At 41.7% G+C, this 20,961-nt stretch overlaps 1 protein-coding gene across 1 annotated transcript in view; it reads left to right on the forward strand.

Moving 5' to 3' along the window:
• Window positions 1-20,961, forward strand: part of DNASE1 (deoxyribonuclease 1) — a 37,119-nt gene that overhangs the window by 7,131 nt on the left and 9,027 nt on the right. The window contains exon 2 of the mRNA XM_040255675.1: window positions 20,311-20,739. The gene's annotated coding sequence lies outside the window, so the exon portion shown is untranslated. The remainder of the gene's footprint in view (window positions 1-20,310; window positions 20,740-20,961) is intronic.

Here is a 20,961-nt window from a genome sequence, read left to right on the forward strand (position 1 = left end):
GCTTCCCTGATAGATCAGTTGGTAAAGAATTTGCCTGCAATGCAGGAGACCCTGGTTTGATTCCTGGGTTGGGAAGATACACTGGAGAAGGGATAGGCTACCCACTCCAGTATTCTGGCCTGGAGAATTCCATGGATTGTATTGGTCTATAGAGATGGTCTCTAGTTGCCTAGCACCTGGTCTGGGATGACCAAGGCAGGGGCAATATTGACTTCATCTTTGAGAGATAAATGAATTGATGAATTTGCACATGAGAGACTGCTCCCTAGGAAAGTGATTACTATCATTGGGAATTAGCTAGTCTTGGAAAGGATAGTCTCTCCCTCCCCCTAGCAAGATTTTTTTTTTTTTCCTAGCAAGATTTTTAAGATGGCAAAACATCATACTATACTGGGGAAAAAAATGATAAATGCATGGGAACATGGCTGGAATGATGTGAAGGAGGGACAGTTGTGAAGGTGGTACCTATTTTTTCCTTTAGGATTTAAATCTCTTGAAAGTTTGGGAAAGAAAACCCCCCTGCCTTTCTCTCTCCTGCCACCTGTTCAAGTCTGGCCATATTATTCTTTTAAACGAAAGAGTTATCAAAGTGTAGTTTAGAGAAGGGAGTGTTCCTTAAACCTTAGCTTTTTGACTTATTTACCTGTGGAATATTTTAAACTGGAATGCTTGGACACCAGCCTTAGACCTGCTAAATTAGTCTTGGATAGGTTTCCCAACCTGTCATTTGAAAGTTTCACAGATGATTCTTATGGTCTCCAAGTTAGAGACTGATGGTAACTACATTTAGCCAGTACCTACTGAGCAAATCCTATTGGCTAAACATAAAAGAGATGCCAAAAACTGAGCGAGGAGGTGATTGGAATTTAAGGTTAGACATGATTCCTCCCTTCAAGAAACAAAGTTCTGGGGCAAATTTTCTTTGACCCAAGATGAACCATGGGAGCCCCCTTGACCTGGACCCAATTGTGACTTAGCTCTAGCAGAAGCTCTGAGGTTCACAGTCTCACACTGAAATGAGGCAGGAGGCCCCAGTGTGACTAAGCTGAGGGGCAGTGTCCAAAAACAATGTTACTGGGTCCCTGTTCGTTCAGTGGCAATACTTTGTGATTGTTCCCTGCTAGCATTTGTGGCAGAACTTTACTGCCAGGGTCATGAAAGGACATTTAGTATATTAAAAGGTCAGAATTGCCCTTATGTTTGATAAACTTTACAAGGTATATCAGAAAGAGAGCAAGTGCAGAAGTTTGTGGGAAAATGTAGACCCAATGAAAGGAGTGGTATTCCAAGGAGAGGCTGCTTTCTAAGCCCATAGGAGTAGGTCATTTGGGGATCCAGGGGAAACAGGCGAAGGTTGAATATGCTGTGATTATCACTTTCTTACCCTCCTGGAACATGTTCCTTTTTGGAAACTGTGACATCTTCCACTGAGTTAATATTTTAAACAGTGCTGTGGAAGAAGTGAAAGGCTCTTTTCCCAATTCTGTGGTTTGGCTATAAATCCCCAAACCTACATAGCTTCCTCTCATTTGTCTTGGCAGGGGTTAGGGAGAGGGCAGAACAAGGGAAGAGTTGTCTGCATTCTCAGTTCTTTGATCATATAAGCTTTTTAAAATTTTATTTATTTGGGGTGCGCTGGGTCTTTGCAGCACACAGGCTCTTCATTGCTGTGCTCAGGGTGTCTCTAGTTGTGGTGAGCAGGGGCTACTCACCTCAGTGGCTTCTTTTGGAACATGGGCTCCAGGGTACATGGGCTCAGTATGTGGCACCCTTAGAGCATGTGGGATCCTAGTTCTTGGACCAGGAATTGAACCTGTGTCCCTTGCATTGGCAGGCGAATTCCCAACCCCTGGACCACCAGGAAGTCCCCATACAAGGTTTTATTTACTATTGTATAATCCTGTTTGCTGCACTGCCAAAATTGTTGAAATCAAGAGGGGAAATGATTGCTTTACATGTCAAAGTAATACAAAAGTCATTCTAGGTTATACTGCATTTCTGTCTACCACTGCTGTCTTTTTGTGTGATACATGTTTCTATTAATTTTGCTCGATGAATTTAAGGGGAGATTCCATGCAGATGTACCGGCCTCAGCTGTAAAACAACATTTTCCTTAATAAAGTTGATAATTTTGATGTTAAAATTAAGTCAGATCATCTTCCACATAATATTGTTAAGATGACAATACTCCCCAAAGTAATTTACAGATCAGTGTAATACTTCACAAAAATCCCTGTATTCTTTTTTCAGAAACAGAAAAACTGATCTTGAAGTTCATACGAAATTGCAAGAGGTCCTAAATAGCCAAAACAATCTTAAAAAAGAACAAAGTTGGGGGATGATTTCAAAATTTTCAACAGAGCTATGGTAATCAAAACTTTGCTACTGACGTAAGAATAGAAATACAGAGCAGTGAAATAGAACTAAATGCCCAGAAATAAACCTATGCATCATGGACATTTGATTTTGACAAGGATTCCAAAACTATTCAGTGGGGAAAGAATAATCTCTTGAATGGATGGTGTTACAACAACAGAATATACACATGCAAAATATACACGAATTAACTCAAAACAGATCAAAGACCTAAATCTATGAGTGAAACCGTAAAACTCTTAGAAGAAAACAGATAAATTCTCATGACCTTGGATTTGACAGTTGGTTTTTAGATAGAGCACTAAAAATACAAAAAAGCAACAAAAGAAAAAAAATCCATAAATTGGATTTCATGCAAATTTAAAGCTTTTGTGCATCAAAGAACACTGTCAAGAGATGGGAAAGACAACCCACAGAATGGAAGGAAACATTTTAAAATCATATGTCTGATACGGGTCTAGCATCCCTAATACACAAAGAACTCTTACCACTCCACAGCTAAAAGGAACAACCCATTTAGAAAATGGGTACAGAACTTGAACAGACATTTCTCTAAAGCAGATATACAAATTACAAATGGCTAACAGCATATAGAAAGATGCTTACATCATTAGTCATTCAGTTCAGTCGCTCAGTCATGTCCTGACTCTTTGTGACCCCAGGAATCGCAGCACGCCAGGCCTCCCTGTCCATCACCAACTCCCGGAGTTCACTCAGACTCACGTCCATCGAGTCAGTGATGCCATCCAGCCATCTCATCCTCGATCATCCCCTTCTCCTCCTGCCCCCAATCCCTCCCAGCATCAGAGTCTTTTCCAATGAGTCAACTCTTCGCATGAGGTGGCCAAAGTACAGGAGTTTCAGCTTTAGCATCATTCCTTTCAAAGAACACCCAGGACTGATCTCCTTTAGAATGGACTGGTTGGATCTCCTTACAGTCCAAGGGACTCTCAAGAGTCTTCTCCCACACCTCAGTTCAAAAGCATCAATTCTTCGGCGCTTCAGCTTTCTTCTCACATCCATACATGACTACTGGAAAAACCATAGCCTAGACGAACCTTTGTTAGCAAAGTAATGTCTCTGCTTTTTAATATGCTATCTAGGTTGGTCATAACTTTCCTTCCAAGAAGTAAATGTCTTTTAATTTCATCGCTGCAATCAGATACCACTTCTCACTCACTAGGACAGCCAAGGAGGGGTTCAGGATTTGGAACACGTGTACACCCCTGGCGGATTCATGTTGATATATTCAATAAAAAATTTAAAAAAAAAAAAAGTCAAGACCTCCAAAATAGAAAATAAATATTGGTGAGGATGTGGAGAAATTGGAACCCTCATTCCTTCCTAGAGGTCCAGAATGGTACAGGTGCTGTGGAAACCAGTTTGGTGGTTCTTTAACAGGGTGATTATAGAATTACCATATGACCCAGTTATTCTATTCTTTGGTGTTTGCTCAGAACTGGAAAAAAAAAAAGGTGTTAAATCAAAAACGTGTACTCCTGCTCACAATAGCCAAAAGGTAGAAACAATTCAAATGCTCATCAGTGGATGCATGGATGGACAAAATATGGAATATACATGTGATACATATAACGGAATACATGTTACAGTGTATATTTGCTTATTTTTGATGGTTCTATTAATAGACCTTTTAATTTTAAAAGTTTGCTCAGTTGATGTAATAAGAATCAACTTTCAGTTCTTAGGAGAAAGCACTAATGATTGAAGGCCAATTCTTCAATTTAAAACATTTATTGTGATGTGTATTTCTAAGAAAATAAGTAGTTTAAAGAATGTTCATGAATAAAAGTGTATCTACCATCCAGCCTAAGAAATAAAGCATTATCTTCAGTGTTTTAAATTCTAATTTCCATTTGTTGCCTTCGTATTTCATCAGGTTCAGTTCAGTTCAGTTCAGTCCCTCAGTCGTGTCCAACTGTCTGCGACCCCATGAATTGCAGCACACCAGGCCTCCCTGTCCATCACCATCTCCCAGAGTTCACTCAGACTCACATCCATCGAGTCTGTGATGCCATCCAGCCATCTCATCCTGGGTCGTCCCCTTCTCCTTCTGCCCCCAATCCCTCCCAGCATCAGAGTTTTCCAATGAGTCAACTCTTCACATGAGGTGGCCAGAGTACTGGAGCTTCAACTTTAGCATCATTCCTTCCAAAGAAATCCCAGGGCTGATCTTCAGAATGGACTGGTTGGATTTCCTTGCAGTCCAAGGGACCCTCAAGAGTCTTTTCCAACACCACAGTTCAAAAGCATCAATTCTTCGGCGCTCAGCCTTCTTCACAGTCCAACTCTCACATCCATACATGACCACAGAAAAAACCATAGCCTTGACTAGACGGACCTTAGTCGGCAAAGTAATGTCTCTGCTTTTCAATATGCTGTCTAGGTTGGTCATAACTTTTCTTCCAAGGAGTAAGCGTCTTTTAATTTCATGGCTGCAGTCACCATCTGCAGTGATTTTGGAGCCCCCAAAAATAAAGTCTGACACTGTTTCTACTGTTTCCCCATCTATTTCCCATGAAGTGATGGGACCAGATGCCATGATCTTCGTTTTCTGAATGTTGAGCTTTAAGCAAACTTTTTCACTCTCCTCTTTCACTTTCATCAAGACGCTTTTTAGTTCCTCTTCACTTTTTGCCATAAGGGTGGTGTCATCTGCATGTCTGAGGTTATTGATATTTCTCCCGGCAATCTTGATTCCAGCTTGTGTTTCTTCCAGTCCAGCGTTTCTCATGATGTACTCTGCATAGAAGTTAAATTAGCAGGGTGACAGTATACAGCCCTGACCTACTCCTTTTCCTATTTGGAACCAGTCTGTTGTTCCATGTCCAGTTGTAACTGTTGCTTCCTGACCTGCATACAGATTTCTCAAGAGGCAGGTTAGGTGGTCTGGTATTCCCATCTCTTTCAGAATTTTCCACAGTTTATTGTGATCCACACAGTCAAAGGCTTTGGCATAGTCAATAAAGCAGAAATAGATGTTTTTTCTGGAACTCTCTTGCTTTTTCGATGATCCAGCGGATGTTGGCCATTTGATCTCTGGTTCCTCTGCCTTTTCTAAAACCAGCTTGAACATCAGGGAGTTCACAGTTCACGTATTGCTGAAGTCTGGCTTGGAGAATTTTGAGCATTACTTTACTAGCATGTGAGATGAGTGCAGTTGTGCAGTAGTTTGAGCATTCTTTGGCATTGCCTTTGTTTGGAATTGAATATTTCATCAGGTAGATTGGTAATAAATATGCAGAAAATTCATGAATATGACTTTCCAAAAATTCACATGTCATATTGTCACATGATGTCACATTCATTTGGTTATATCATTTATCACATCATTAAGTCACATTCATGTGACTGGGTAACATTTTCATAGATTGGAAGCTCCATGTGATTAGTAAAGTAACCTTTAATTTCAAACCTGAACTGGCCCCAAAGAAACACTGAATTTACCTCTAGGAAGAAAAGAACATTTATGAGTTATGTCCTAGGCATCTTCTTTGACCTTTTCCAACCATTATGTCATATTCATCTTTTTAAAAAAATATTTATGTATTTATTTATTTGGCTGCACCGGGTCTTAGTTACAGCATGTTAACTTTTTTGGTTACAACGTGTGGAATCTAGTGCCCTAACCAGGGATTGAACTTGGAACCCCTGCATTGGTAGCATGGAGTCTTAACCACTGGGCCACTAGGGAAGACCCTTATATGACTTCTTCGTTTCTCAGTCTTCATCTTTCCCCTCAGTTGCTTTGTTTTCCTTATAATGTATCTGCTGAAGGACATTAGATGGTTGGTTTGTGGAGTTTTCCACAGGTTTGGATTTTGCTTATTAGCATATTTGTAGTATAGTTTGACATGTTGCTCTGTCTTATATAGTTCCTGCAAATTTCCAGCTGGATCCAGAGACTTTATAGTCTTGCCAATAGACTAACTCCTAGTGTCATAGCTTATTTATTTATCAGAAGGCTTACAGTGTTGGGTTTTGGTCTCTTTAAATGACAGCAGCCCTCCGTGCTCCGTGCCTAGGCTTCTGCCTCGTGTGACATTGTATAACGCTGATATTTGCTAAGCCAACTGCACCATAACCACAAGAAGTGGTGATGTTCTGATTATAACTTTGGTTTCCTATGTTGTCTGGAATAATTTTGTAAGGACAGCCTTATCTACTAGTATTTGGGTTCTTTGTGCTATAGTTCATATAGGAAAGGCAGGATAAATCTTTGATTATTTTCTTTATCCAGTTTTCAAAGTAATGAATTGGTTCTCTGTCATTCTCAGAAGGTTACCAGTTAGTTTTCTTTTTAAAATTTTGTTGTTGTTCAGTCACTAAGTTGTGTCTGATTCTTTGCCACCCCATGGACTGTAGCACACCAGGCTTCCCTGTCCTCTGTCTCCTGGAGTTTGCTCAGATTCATGTCCATTGAGTTGGTGATGCTATCTAACCATCTCATCCTCTGTCACCCCCTTCACCTTTTGCTTTTGACCTTTCCCTTTCAACCTTTTCCAGCATCAGGGTCTTTTCCAGTGAATCATCTCATCCATCAGGTAGCCAATGATTTGGAGCTTCAGCATCAGTCCTTGCAATAAGTATTCAGGGTTGATTTCCTTTAAGATTGACTGGTTTGATCTTGCAGTCCAAGGGTCCCTGAAGAGTCTTCTCCAGCATCACAATTTGAAAGCATCAATTCTTCCGCACTCAGGCTTCTTTATGGTGCAATTCTCACATATGTACATGACTACTGGAAAAACCATAACTTCTAATATACAGACTTTTGTTGACTATACAGAAAGGGGTGTCTCTGCTTTTTAATACACAGTTTAGGTTTGCCATAGCTTTCCTTCCAGGGGGCAAGCATGTTTTAATTTCATGGCTCTAGTCACCACATGCAGTGATTTTGGAGCCCAAGAAAATAAAATCTGTCACTGCTTCCACTTTTTCTCCTTCTATTTGCCGTGTAATGATGGGACCAGATGCCATGATCTTAGTTTTTTAAATGTTGAGTTTTAAGCCAGCTTTTTCATTCTCCTCTTCCACCCTTATTAACAGGCTCTTAGTTCCGCTTCACTTTTTTTTAGAGTGGTATCATCTGCATATCTGAGGTTGTTATTTCTCTCAGCAATCTTGATTCCAGCTTGTGATTCATCCAACTTGTGATTCATGTTTTTAAAATACCATTATCAGTTTATAGATTTGTTATTTGGTGGACTTCGTTCACTTCACTGAAGTAGCTATCCTTATTGAAGCTCAAATTATTTCTTCTTTGGCCAATGAAAGCCTCTCTAACTTGACTCCTGGATCCTTTTGACACAGTTCTCATAGTCATTGATTGCTTCCTGTATCTGTTGTAGAGGAGGGAGATTTTACCCTTATCCTCTTAGGGTTTTTTTTTGGCAGGGCCTGTGAATTAAATTGACATGAGACAGATGAACAGGAGGCAAGTCTGCACAATTTATTTAATATAAACTTTATGCGACCCTGGAGCCCTCCTAAGGAGTGACGACCCAAAGAAATTATTAAATTTAACTTGCTTTTATATTAAGTTGAACAAAGGGAGGTGATTTAGAAAGATGACTACAGTTTATTGGGAGGCTGAAAGAGAGATAGTTATTTTTAAAGAGGCCTGTCTGTAGAATTCTGTCTCAACTTCTTGTCCTTGAGAATAAGAGTGTTACTTTCCAAAAATAAAAAAAGAATGTTACTTTTCCTTCTGGTATAGGGAGGCCATCTCTCATATGGGAATTTCATCTCCTGCTTTTAAGAAAAAGAAGGAAGGTCAGGGTGTTTTTCTTCTATGTTTTCAAGTGCCTTTAACTCAAAATATCCAAGATGCCAACGTGGCTTCTTTTTGAGTGGCACATTCTGAATTCCTCCACATATATTTAGATGTTTGAACTCATGTTGCACATTTCTTGCTTCCAGACTTGGAATCAGCTAATTCTCTAAGAAACCTTGGTTTCATTTAGTAGGAAATGGCATTTCAAGACCTCAATCTTGGTATAAGGAATGCTATTTGCTACTGGGCTGGCCGTTGTTTCCTGCCCTTTTTAGTGATTAGAGAAATATATTTAAGATAAAATACCTTGTGAGTTCTTCATGCTGTTTCTAAGTTCAGGACTACAGGGTTTTTACTTAACAACTTCTGATATATGTATCTCCATGTCAAGAATCCTGATTTTCAAGGATATGGGGTGGATAGGAATAAGACATTTTGGAATTACTCATTAGTTTTATCCCACATTACACATACATCATCTATTTATAAAATGCTACCACAACTGGTTATGATTACTGAAAACATTACAAAAATTTTTTGCATGTGCTATTTCCAGTCTCCTCTTGCTTTTTTTTCTTACAAAGTATTCTATCTACATTGTCAGATTATGTAGCCATCATAAAATAATATCTTTCTTCTAACCCTCATTTAGTCTTAGATCTACAAGGAACGTATTTGACTCATCAGTTCCTTATGTTGATGTGTTCTACTCACTCTTGCTTGTTCTCTAGTATAGTCTTTATTTAGGACTCAGGAGAACAATATTCCCTAAGTTTTGGCATATTGGGAACAGTTGGTGCTGTGAATACTTGAATGTCACTTTTGCTAGATAGAAAATCCTTAGATCACAATTTTTTCCTTGAGATCTTAAATCTATGACTCCATTTTCTTGCATAAAATGTTAACAGAAATTCTGATGAAAATTATTTGAAATGTGTGCAGGTAATCTCTTTCTGAGTCGTGAGCTCATTGTTGTTTCCAGCGTTTACTCCGCTCCGGCCTCAGCTTCCTCCCCAGCGACTGTTGTCTGTGTGTGGTTTCTTCTTTGGCTGCCTTCAACATTTGTCACTTTCCTCTTAAATAATTTTTATCTTTCTTTGTTTATTTTTGTTTTTCATTAAAGTCTTCCTTTTTTTAAACCTGCTATTCCTCATGTGAGTGAAAGTCGCTCAGTTGTGTCCAGCTCTTTGCAACCCCATGGACTACGCAGTCCATGGAATTCTCCAGGCCAGAATACTGGAGTGGGTAACCTTTCCCTTCTCCAGGGGGTTTTCCCAACCCAGGGATCGAACCCAGGTCTCCCACATTGCAGGCGGGTTCTTTACCAGCTGAGCCACGAGGGTTTCCATTGTGGGAAAACTCTAGGCTGTTCCTCATGAGTTAGTGTTCATTGTGTTTGCTTTCTTGTTCTTCTACTTTAATGTTTATTTCTGAAATGAATTTTTCCTTTTGTTTCTAATTCTTAAATTGTCTCTTCATTTCTGAATTTTTGAAAACCTGAGTTATGATGTTCACTCGTGGCTTGTATAATATTCTTAATGATTTTAAGCTTATTTTGAAATAGTATATTACAGTTCTGATCCGTTTTTTGGAGCTTGTCCTCCTCCTGACATGCTTTTTTGTTTGCAGGGATGTTATTTTGCTCTTCAATTTCTTTTTCCTTATAGTAATATTATATGGTGTTTCACATCATTATACTTTTCTGTTGCTCATTTTTGGGTGTATTCATTTTTCCTGAACTGTTAGAAGGAAGCTTGATTCAGATAGCTTTCCTTTCTTTTCAGAGCTCTCTCTTCTGTTGTGTTCAGGCATTGTTAAAAAGAAAAATAGTGACTTTCTGAGATTTCAGTTTTGTTTCCCTCTGCCACTTTTATCTGGACCCTCTCTTTTTTTTCATCTTTATTGTCTGCTTCCTGCCCTGTTTTTATTCGATTGCCAGTAGTTTTTTCTCAGTGTGGGGCCCTTCTTGGACAGAAGCCCTTGGTGGATCAATTTTGAGAAGTTATAGATGCTAGACCCTTCTAGGCCTTTCCACTGGCCCCTTGCATATATACTGCAGATTGGAGTAGGCAAAATCATTCCCAGTTTCAGCAGCTTTTCTCAAAATGGCTCAGTATACTTTTTGGTGAACACTTGTTGATTATTTGGGTTTTTCATCTTCTCAGATTTATTATGACACGCTGTTATTTATCTCTGCTTTCTCTAACATGGGCACTTGACACACGTGGGGTATGGCTATGTATCTATCTATAGTGGACACTGTATTGTAGGTATACAAAATAAATCTACCTGTGTTTTGGGGCCTCAGGTTCTTGCAGATACTTTTTCATCTGTTTTTGTATAAATGTTTCATAAGCATTTGTTTTTCAAATCTATGTTATGTAGTGATTTGGGAAGAACCAGAATGTTTGAAAGGAATTACCTGGTAGCTCAGAAGGTAAAGAATCTGCCTGCAATGTGGGAGACCCTGGTTTGATCCCTTGGTCGAGAAGACCCCCTGTAGAAGGAAATGGCAGCCCACTCCAATATTCTTGCCTGAATATTGTTGTAGCGGGCTACAGTCCCTGGGGTTGCAAAGAGTTGGACGTGACTGAGCGACTAACACTCAGAATGTATGCGACCACTACAGCCATCTTCAGAGCCCAAGTGTTGGTCTTTCAGTGAACTGTTGTTTCAAGTTGCATATATAATTCTTAAAGGCATGTTTTGCACCTATGTTCATTGAGTTTGGCTTGTAGGGTTTTTTATGTGCTATTTATTATTAATGTTTATTTCAGGGTTATAATAAGTGCTCCCAGAGAACTTCCATGGATTTGGAGGGCCATTGTCCATGGCCTGTTCAGCTCCATCTGTATTAAAGTAGTCAAGAGGCCCATCCCAGGTCAGGAGACAAGCCCCATGCTGGTCCTTTCCTAATGTTGAATATTATCCCAAATTATTTGTTGGATTGGCCAGGCCCACTTGGCTACAGTCTCAGTATCTTTCCAGGCTGATGCCCATCCTTTGCTTTCCTTCTGCAGGAGAACTCCCTCTAATCTGCTGATTCTACTTACTAAATTATGTTCCTCTGAATCCCATTTCTCATTAAAATTGAATTAATTTCATCTCATGATGTCTGGACTGGCAACTCTTTCCCCTGAGGCCCATTTCCGTCTTATGGGCCTTGTTTATCCACCAAACATGTTCCTGCCATTGTTTGCAGTGGTCTAAGCATAGTTAGGATACCCAAACCGCTCTACCAGCTAATCCTACGAAATTTTGGTTTCTTTAAAGGGAAAGGTTATAAAGTCGGTGATATTTTTTCTTGATATTTTTTATAACCGTAGGATGGCTCCTCCCCGCTTGTGCTGTTCCCTCACTGTCTCTTGTAAACTAGCCAGCATATGGTTTTTGTTGTTCAGTCGTGTCTGACTCTTTGCAACCCCAAGAACTGCAGCATGCCAGGCTTCCCTGTCCTTCACTGTCTCCCAAAATTTGCTCATACTCATGTCCACTGAGTTGATGATGCCATCCAACCAGCTCATCCTCTATTGCCCCCTTCTCCTCCTGCCCTCAATCTTTCCTAGCATCAGGATCTTTTCCAGTGAGGGGGCTCTTTGCATCAGGTGGCTAAATTATTGGAACTTCAGCTTCACCATCAGTCCTTCTGATGAATATTCAGGGTTGATTTCCTTTAGGATTGATTGGTTTGATCTCCTTGCAGTCCAAGGGACTCTGAAGAATATTCTCCAGCACCACAATTGGAAAGCATCAATTCTTCAGCGTGCAGCCTTCTTTATGGTCCAGCTCTCACATTCATACATGACTACTGGAAAAGCCATTAGCTTTGACTTAAATGGACTTCTGTTGGCCAAGTAATATTTCTGCTTTTTAATACGCTGTCTAGGTTTGTCATAGCTTTCCTTCCAAGGAGCAAGCGTCTTTTAATTTCGTGGCTGCAGTTACCCCACCGTGATCTTGGAGTCCAAGAAAATAAAACCTGTCACTGTTTCCATTGTTCCCCATCTATTTGCCATGAAGTGATGGGAATGGATGCCCTGATCTTAGTCTTTTGAATGTTGAAGTCTAAGCCAGCTTTTTCACTCTCCTCTTTTACTTTCATCAAGAGGCTTTTAGTTCCTTTTTGCTTTCTGTCATAAGGGTGGTGTCATCTGCATATCTGAGGTTATTGGTATTTCTCCCAGCAATCTTGATTCCAGCTTGTGCTCCATCCAGCCTGGGATTTCACATGATGTACTCTGCATGTAAATTAGATAAGCAGGGTGACAATATACAGCCTTGATGTACTCCTTTCCCAATTTGGAACCAGTCTGTTGTTCTATGTCCAGTTTTAACTGTTGCTTCTTGACCTGCATTCAGATTTCTCAGGAGGCAGGTCAGGTGGTCTGGTATTTCCGTCTCTCTAATAATTTTCCAGTTTGTTGTGATCCATCTAGTCAAAGGCCTTGGCATAGTCAATAAAGAAGTAGATGTTTTTCTGGAACTCTCTTGCTTTTTCGATTATCCACGGATGTTGGCAATTTGATCTCTGGGTCCTCTGCCTTTTCTAAATCCAGCTTGAACATCTGGAAGTTCATGGTTCACATACTGCTTGAAGCCTGGCATGAAGGATTTTGAGCGTGACCCTGCTGGTGTGTGAGAGGAGTGCAATTGTGCGGTAGTTTGAGTATTCTTTGGTGTTGCCCTTCTTTGGGATTGAAATGAAAACTGACCTTTTCCATTCCTGTTGCCACTGCTGAGTTTTCCAAATTTCCTGGCATGTTGAGCACAGCACCTTCACAGTATCATCTTTTAGAATATGAAGTAGCTTAGCTGGAATCCCATCACCTCTGCTAGCTTTGTTTAATGGTGCTTCCTAAGGCTCACTTGATTTCACACTCTAGGATGTCTGGCTGTAGGTGAGTGACCAATGCCGTCTTGGTTATCCGGATCATTAAGATCTTTTTTTGTACAGTTTTTTGTACTCTTGCCACCTCTTCTTAGTATCTTCTGCTTCTATTAGGTCCTTACTGTTTCTGTCCCTTATTAAGCCCATCTTTGTATGAAATGTTCCCTTGGTGTCTCTAATTTTCTTGAAGAGATCTCTAGTCTTTCCCATTCTGTTGTTTTCCTCTATTATTATTATTTTTTGTATTGTTTACTTAAGGCTTTCTTCTCTCTCCTTGCTATTCTTTGGAACTCTGCATTCAGATGGGTATATCTTTCCTTTTCTCCTTTGCTTTTGTTTTTCTTCTTTTCTCAGCTATTTGTAAGGCCTCCTCAGACAACCATTTTGCCTTTCTTTCTCTTGGGGACTGTTTGATCATGGCCTCCTGTACAGGGTCACTAACCTTTAGGCACTCTGTCAGATCTAACCCCTTGAATCTATTTGTCACTTTACTGTATAATCATAAATTTGATTTAGGTCATACCTGAATGACCTAGTGGTTTTTATTACTTAAAGTCTGAATTTTGCAATAAGGACTTCATGATATGAGCCACTGTCAGCTCCAGGTCTTAAGTTTGCTAACTGAATAGAGCTTCTCCATCTTTGGCTGCAGAGATTATAATCAGTCTGATTTAGGTACTGACTGTCTGGTGCTGTCAGTGTGTAGTGTCGTCATCTGTGGTTTAGCCTCCATCTTTGCCGCTTGCCTTTCACCACACCCTCTACTTTCTTGAGAGCACCTTTGAGCTTGAACTGATTCCCTCTCTGTTGCAAATGAAATCAGTTCCTTTGGAGGAAATTGGGAGTCAGTGCTTTCTGGCCTATTTCTACCCCAGGCAAAAATCTCTAAGCCAGGGCTATAGAGCTGTGGGTAGAACGGTGGTAAGCTGCTCTCTGGGTTTCCACTGTTACTGCTGAGCACTCTGTGGGAGAGGGAAGGCAGCAGCCTGGGGTCCACTTGGCTCGCCTCTGGTGTGGGTCTGCCACATCGTGAGCTGGGATGAGCATGGTCAGGGCCCAGGACCCTCAGAACACCCAGCCCAAGAGAGGGCCTCCCTCCCATGAGTCAGGGGCTGGGCAGCATACGGGAGTCCCGCCCTCCCTTGATCACACTCAGATGGTGTGTGTGTGTGTGTTAGTTGCTCAGTCGTGTCTGGCTCTTTGCGACCCCATGGACTGTAGCCTGCCAGGCTCCTCTGTCCATGGAATTTTCCAGGCAAGGGTACTGAAGTGGGTTGTCATTTCCTTCTCCAGGGGGTCTTCCCGACCCAGGGATCGAACCTGGATCTCCTACCTTGCAAGCAAATGCTGTACCATCTGAGCTACCAGGGAAACAGGCATCTGGGCTTTTCAGATTGCCTTCGTTCACTTAGTAATGTGCATTTAGGGTTCTTGTATTCCTGTGTCTGTCTCTCAGACTTGGGGACAGTGATTTGCCCTGTGTCTTCCTCTTCATGGATCCAAGAAAAGTTGTTGATTTTCAGTCAGTTCAGCTTTTCACTACTTGTCAGGACAAGGTGGTAACTTCCAATCTCCTTATGTGTGGAACTAGAAATCAGAAGTCCTGTTGCTGGTAGATAAGAAAGTAGTTGACCCATGTCAATTAATCTTATATTTCAACCTTGTCATAGTAATTTATTGGTTCGAGGAGGTTTTTTTTTAATTGTTGTTAATTCTGTGGTATTTTCTACATAGATAATTCATGTCATCTATGTATAAAGATTATTTTATTTCTTCCTTTTTGATTTGTGTAACTTTTATCTCCTTTTCTTGTCGTATTACCTAGGACTTCCAGTATGATGATGCATGGGAGTGGTAAAAATAGACATTCTTACTTTCTTCCTGATCTTAGTGAGAAAGCATCTAATTTTTCCCATTAAGTATACTGTTAGCTGTATGGTTTTTCATTGTGATAAAATATATGTGATATAAAATTTACAATTTTAACCATTTTTAAGTGTACAGTTCAGTGACATTAAATGCTTTCACATTGTTGTACAACCATCACCACTACCCCCACACTATCCATTTTCAGAACTTTCTCATCATTCTGTTCTTCTGGGTACCTTGGAGTGAAGTTGCTGGATCATAGTAATTCTGTGTAATTCTTTTGAAGAATCTCAATACTGTCTTCTGCTCTGGCTGTACCGTTTTGCATCCCTATCAGTGGTGCATAAGGATTCCAGTTTTTCCACATCCTTATAAAACTTATAATTTTTAAATATAGTAGCCATTCTAATGGGAAGATAGTGACAGTTCATCACAGTTTTCATTTTCAGTTCTCTCAGCATTTTTCATGTGTTTATTGATCATTTGCTTATCTTTGGAGAAATGTCTATTCAAGTCCTTTGCCCATTACAAAAAGTTTTTTTCTTTTCCCATTTAAAAAATTTGGTTGTTTGATTTTTGTTGTTGAGTTGTAGGAGTTCTCTATATATTCTGAATACCAGACACTAATGGGATAAATTATTTCCAGGTATTTTCTCCCCTTTTGTGGTTGTCTTTTCACTTTTGTGATAGGTCCTTTGCACAAAAGTTTCTAATTTTAATGAAATCCAGTTTAGCTGTATTTTGTTTTTTGGTGATTTTGGTGTCATATCCAAGAAATCCCTGCCAGTCCCAATGTTGTGCAGTTTGTGCGTCTGTCTTTATGCTAGTATCACGCTGTTTTGATTACTGTAGCTTTGGACAAAGTTTTGAAGTCAGGGAGTATGAGACCTCCAACTTTGTCCTTTTTCAAGGTGGTTTTGAATACTTCGGCGGGTAGTGGGGGAGTTCCTTTGATACTCCATATGGAAAATGATAAGATAGGTTTTTCTATTTCTGTGAAAAAAAAGTCACTGAGATTTTGATAGGGATTGCATAAATAGGTAGATCACTTTGGGTAGTGCAGGCCTGGCGTGCTGCGATTCATGGGGTCGCAAGGAGTCAGGCACGACTGAGCAACTGAACTTAGCTGAACATCTGATTAAAGCTTCCAGCCTGTGAGGTATGCCGTCTTTCTGTGTCTTTCTTCGTGTGTTCTTTTTCAGTTCCTTTCAGCAATGATGCTTACTTTCCAGCGTGTTAAGTCTTTCGCTTTCTTGGTTAAGTTTATTCCCAAGTATTTTAAATCTTTTGATGCTATTTTAGTGGAATTGTTTTCGTAATTTCCTTTCAGGATTGTTCGTTGTTCAGTTCAGTTCAGTCACTCAGTCCTGTCCGACTCTTTGTGACCATGAATCACAGCACGCCAGGCCTTCCTGTCCATCACCAACCCCCAGAGTTCACTCAGACTCACGTCCATCGAGTGAGTGATGCATTCCAACCATCTCATCCTTGGTCGTCCCCTTCTCCTCCTGCCCCCAATCCCTCCCAGCATCAGAGTCTTTTTCCAGTGAGTCAACTCTTCGCATGAGGTGGCCAAAGTACTGGAGTTTCAGCTTCAGCATCATTCCCTCCAAAGAAATCCCAGGGTTGATCTCCTTCAGAATGGACTGGTTGGATCTCCTTGCAGTCCAAGGGACTCTCAAGAGTCTTCTCCAACACCACAGTTCAAAAGCATCAATTCTTCGGCACTCAGCTTTCTTCACAGTCCAATTCTCATATCCATACGTGACCACTGGAAAAACCATAGCCTTGACTAGATGGACCTTTGTTGGCAAAGTAATGTCTCTGCTTTTAAATATGCTATCTAGGTTGGTCATTTTAATTTCATGGCTGCAGTCACCACCTGCAGTGATTTTGGAGCCCCCCAAAATAAAGTCTAACACTGTTTCCACTGTTTCCCCATCTATTTCCCATGAAGTGATGGGACCAGATGCCATGATCTTTGTTTTCTGAATGTTGAGCTTTAAGCAAACTTTTTCACTCTCCACTTTCACTTTCATCAAGGAACTTTAGTTCCTCTTCACTTTTTGCCATAAGGGTGGTGTCATCTGCATATCTGAGGTTATTGATATTTCTCCTGGCAATCTTGATTCCAGCTTGTGTTTCTTCCAGTCCAGCGTTTCTCATGATGTACTCTGCATAGAAGTTAAATAAGCAGAGTGACAATATACAGCCTTGACGTACTCCTTTTCCTATTTGGAACCAGTTGTTCCATGTCCAGTTCTAACTTACTTCCTGACCTGCATACACGTTTCTCAAGAGGCAGATTAGGTGGTCTGGTATTCCCATCTCTTTCAGAATTTTCCACAGTTTATTGTGATCCACACAGTCAAAGGCTTTGGCATAGTCAATAAAGCAGAAATAGATGTTTTTCTGGAACTCTCTTGCTTTTTCGATGATCCAGCGGATGTTGGCAGTTTGATCTCTGGTTCCTCTGCCTTTTCATTGTTAGTGTGTAGAAATACAACTGGACTCTCTTTTTCTTTTCTTTGTTTATTGATGCTGTACTCTTTTATTATTTCCTTTCTCCTGCTAGCTTTGGTTTAGTTGCTCTTGTTTCCTTAAGGTGTAAGTTAGACTATTGCTTTGATACTTTTCTTCTTTTTTAATGGAAACATTTATAGCTATGAAGTTCCCTCTTAGCCCTGCTCTTGCTGCATCCCAAAGTTCTGGTGTGTGTTTTCATTGGTCTCAGTGTGCTTTCTAATTTTTCTTGTGATTTCCTTTTTGACCTGTTGGTTGTATGAGAGCATGTTGTTTAACTTCCACATATTTGTGGATTTTCCTGTTTTCTTTATCCATTCACCCTTCAGTGGACATCTAGGTTGCTTCCATGTCCTGACTACTGTGAACATTGGGGTACCTGTCTTTTTGAATTGTGTTTTTGTCAGTGTATATGCTCAGTAGTAGGATTGCTGGGTCATAGGATAGTTTTAGTTTTAGTTTAAGTAATCTTCCTACTGTTCTCCATAGTGGCTGTATCAATTTACATTCCCATCAACCACATCCTCTCTGTCATTTACTGTTTGTAGATTGTTTTGATAATGACCTTTTTGACTGGTGTGAGATGATACCTCATTGTAGTTTTGATTTGCATTTCTTTAATAATGCCTGACTGATGTTGAGCCTCTTTTCATGTGTCAATTGGCCTTTAGTTGATTTTTTACTAGTGATCCATTTTTGTGTACATTTTTGTAGTGAGCATATGGGAAAGGAGTACACCCAGGCTTTGTCACCCTGCTTATTTAACTTATATGCAGTGTTCATCATGCGAAATACCAGGCTGGATGAAGCAGAAGCTTCATTTCTGGAAGAAATATCAATAACCTCAGATAGGCAGATGACACCACCCTTATGGCAGAAAATGAAGAAGAACTAAAGAGCCTCCTTGTCCTTTTTCTAGGATTCCAGCTCATGTACATTGGATTGCTTGTCAGTGTCTGATGCCTTTTTTCCCTCTATGCCCTTTATTTGAACAGTTTGTAGTTGCTGTTTTTGAGTTGTATGATCTTTTCAGTGTTGATCTGATGTTCATCCCAGATTGTGTGTTTTGCATTTCAGATACTATTATCATCTCTAGAAGTTCCATTTAGGCCTTTTTATATTTTCCGTTTCTCTCATTTATGGTCACATCCCCTCTGCTTTCCTGAGCATATGGAGCATGTCCTTGTCTGATAATGCCTTTATATCTGTCACTTCTGGGTCAGCTGTTGTTGATTGCTTTTTCCTATGGTCCTAAGTCATGTTTTCTTCTTTTTCACATGCCTGGTCTATCCGCCCTTCATTGCCTGCTTGTGATAGTGGAGCGTTACTACCCTCCTTGCCAGCTAGCCTGATGCCAGCCTTTGTCATTGGAGGGGCTGAAGGAGAAAGGGCCTGTGTCCTGGTGCTTTGCACTTTGCTCATTCCTGTTCTGTGACATCGGCTGAGCCCTAGAGAGCTTCTGTGGCACCTTCTCAGGCAGCGTCCTAGCGACCCACTCAGCAGCGCTTGCCTGAGTGCCAGTGATGAGGCTCTTCTTATATTTGAAAGGGAACAAGCGCTGCCAGGCATGCTCCGTGGGTGCCTGAGTTGGTCTCCTGGCAGCTTTCTGGTGAGTTCGTCAGCACCTCCACCCTGGGGGCTTTGCAGAACTCTCTGCAGACAGCTTCCGGGCTGATTGTGTTGGCAGCGTCTCAGATGGTTCTCAGCCTGGTGAACTTCACCATCCCGTAAACTGCTGTCTCCCAGCTCTGAATCCTCTCTGCACCCTAGAGTATTTTATTCCTTTGGTTCATTTTAGTCAGTTCCTATAAATAGTTAATAGCTCTTTATGCTAAACTCCCCTTGTTTAAAATACCTTGTGGTTTCTATCCCCTGACCAATAGGCCTGCCCATTTCCTTATTGGATACTGGACATTATGTATTTATGTTGTTTTATCGTATTCCTTCAAATAGTATTTATCTTGGTCTGGCACACAGTTAAGTTCCTTGTCATCAGTTGATCCCTTAGAGAACTGCTCCTGAGCTGTGTTAGGGTGATCCAGAGCTGCCGTTGGTGTACAGATAATTCAGCCTCATTACTAAGGGTGAAGCCCTTCTGGGGATGCCAAGGCAGTACTGTGTGAATGAGGGAGCCGTTCCCTGGTGGCTTGTGGGCGCACAGTTTATTCCCGTTTCTGTGTGAGCTCCAGAGGTGGTTCTGTCTGCTCCTTTCCAGGGATTCTTGTTCAGGCCTCCTCACAGTTTTTCTCACACAGGTGCAAACTTGTCTTAGGTGAAGACTTGAGGGGGTGCTCTGTAGATCCTGGAGCTCTGCTTTCTTTACAGTCCCTGCTCCCCACTATTCTGTTCCACACATTCTAGCCACCTGGGCCTCCCTGACCTCGCCGTGTCTCCTCCACGCACAGGACAGCTGGGTCTGTCTCCCTTCCTTGCCCTGTAGCCTGGAACCCGCATCGGCTATGGCTGGTCACGGAGCCCCGAGCTCCGTGGAGGCCCAGTGGGGAAGACGTGACACCGTCATTGCCATGGGCCTGGGCTCACTCCCTGCTCAGGGAGCTGAGATCCCTCGAGCTGCATGGGTGCCTCATGCGGGCCCTCCCACCCCACACCACTGGGCCCGGGGTCTTAGTCTCCCTCCCCTCTCAGATCCTTGTCTCGCGCTCAACGCATTGGCTGAAGACACATCACACCGCCTCTTGCCTGGTTTCCTCATTGTTTAGGGGCCCCTCTTACTCTGTCTTGAAAAAGTGATTAAGCACACACATGAAACAGCCTGTCAGGAGCTTGATGAAACTTGAGGACAGCTGGATGTCCTGTCGCTCAGCTGACATTATTAACGCTCCCCGTTTCCTTTTTAAACTAGTTGCATGTGAATGGGACCAGCGAGGTGGCACAGGCCGTGAGGGAGTGACATGGTGGCCGCTTGGCTCGTTCCTGCAGCAGATTTGCATTTTAGCAGCTTCCTGTGCTGTGTCATTTGTGGGCTGAGGCTCCTGCGAAGATCAGTGTCTCCTCATAGGAGCCCAAGTGAGGAAACAACCGGTTATCAAGGCATTTGCACAGGCCGCCTCTGCGGCCTGCTACGACTTCAGCAGTCTTTTGGCAGTGGGGACCCAAACCAACAAGGCCTCCCACCTCAGGCCACTCTGGCTTTGGCTGGAGTGAGCTGGACTGGACTCATTCCTGGTCTCCTGAGGTCATCGCTGCTCCTGCCTGAGACCCTGTCCCTTGACCCGCGACTGTGCTTTTATGCAGGCCCTGGGGGAAGGCTTCTGGAAAGCCAGCTTCACAGGTAAGTGGACGTGTTTTCTATGCTGGTATAGACATGGGGTGAGATCAGTGCCACTGCCCAGAGCCCTGCAGTTCCCGAGGAGGCGGACATCTCTGCCAGGCTGAGGAGCCTGGCCCAGTGCAGAAGCCTGTTCCTTCACTCAGTCGTCTGGGAGGACCACGTTGGGTTCCTCTTGTGTGAAACGCTCACACTTAAATGGGCTGAAGGGGCTGGAGCAGCTAA

This window comes from Oryx dammah, unplaced genomic scaffold (assembly GCF_014754425.2).
Source record: "Oryx dammah isolate SB20612 unplaced genomic scaffold, SCBI_Odam_1.1 HiC_scaffold_2, whole genome shotgun sequence".
NCBI classification, from domain to species: Eukaryota; Metazoa; Chordata; class Mammalia; order Artiodactyla; family Bovidae; genus Oryx; species Oryx dammah.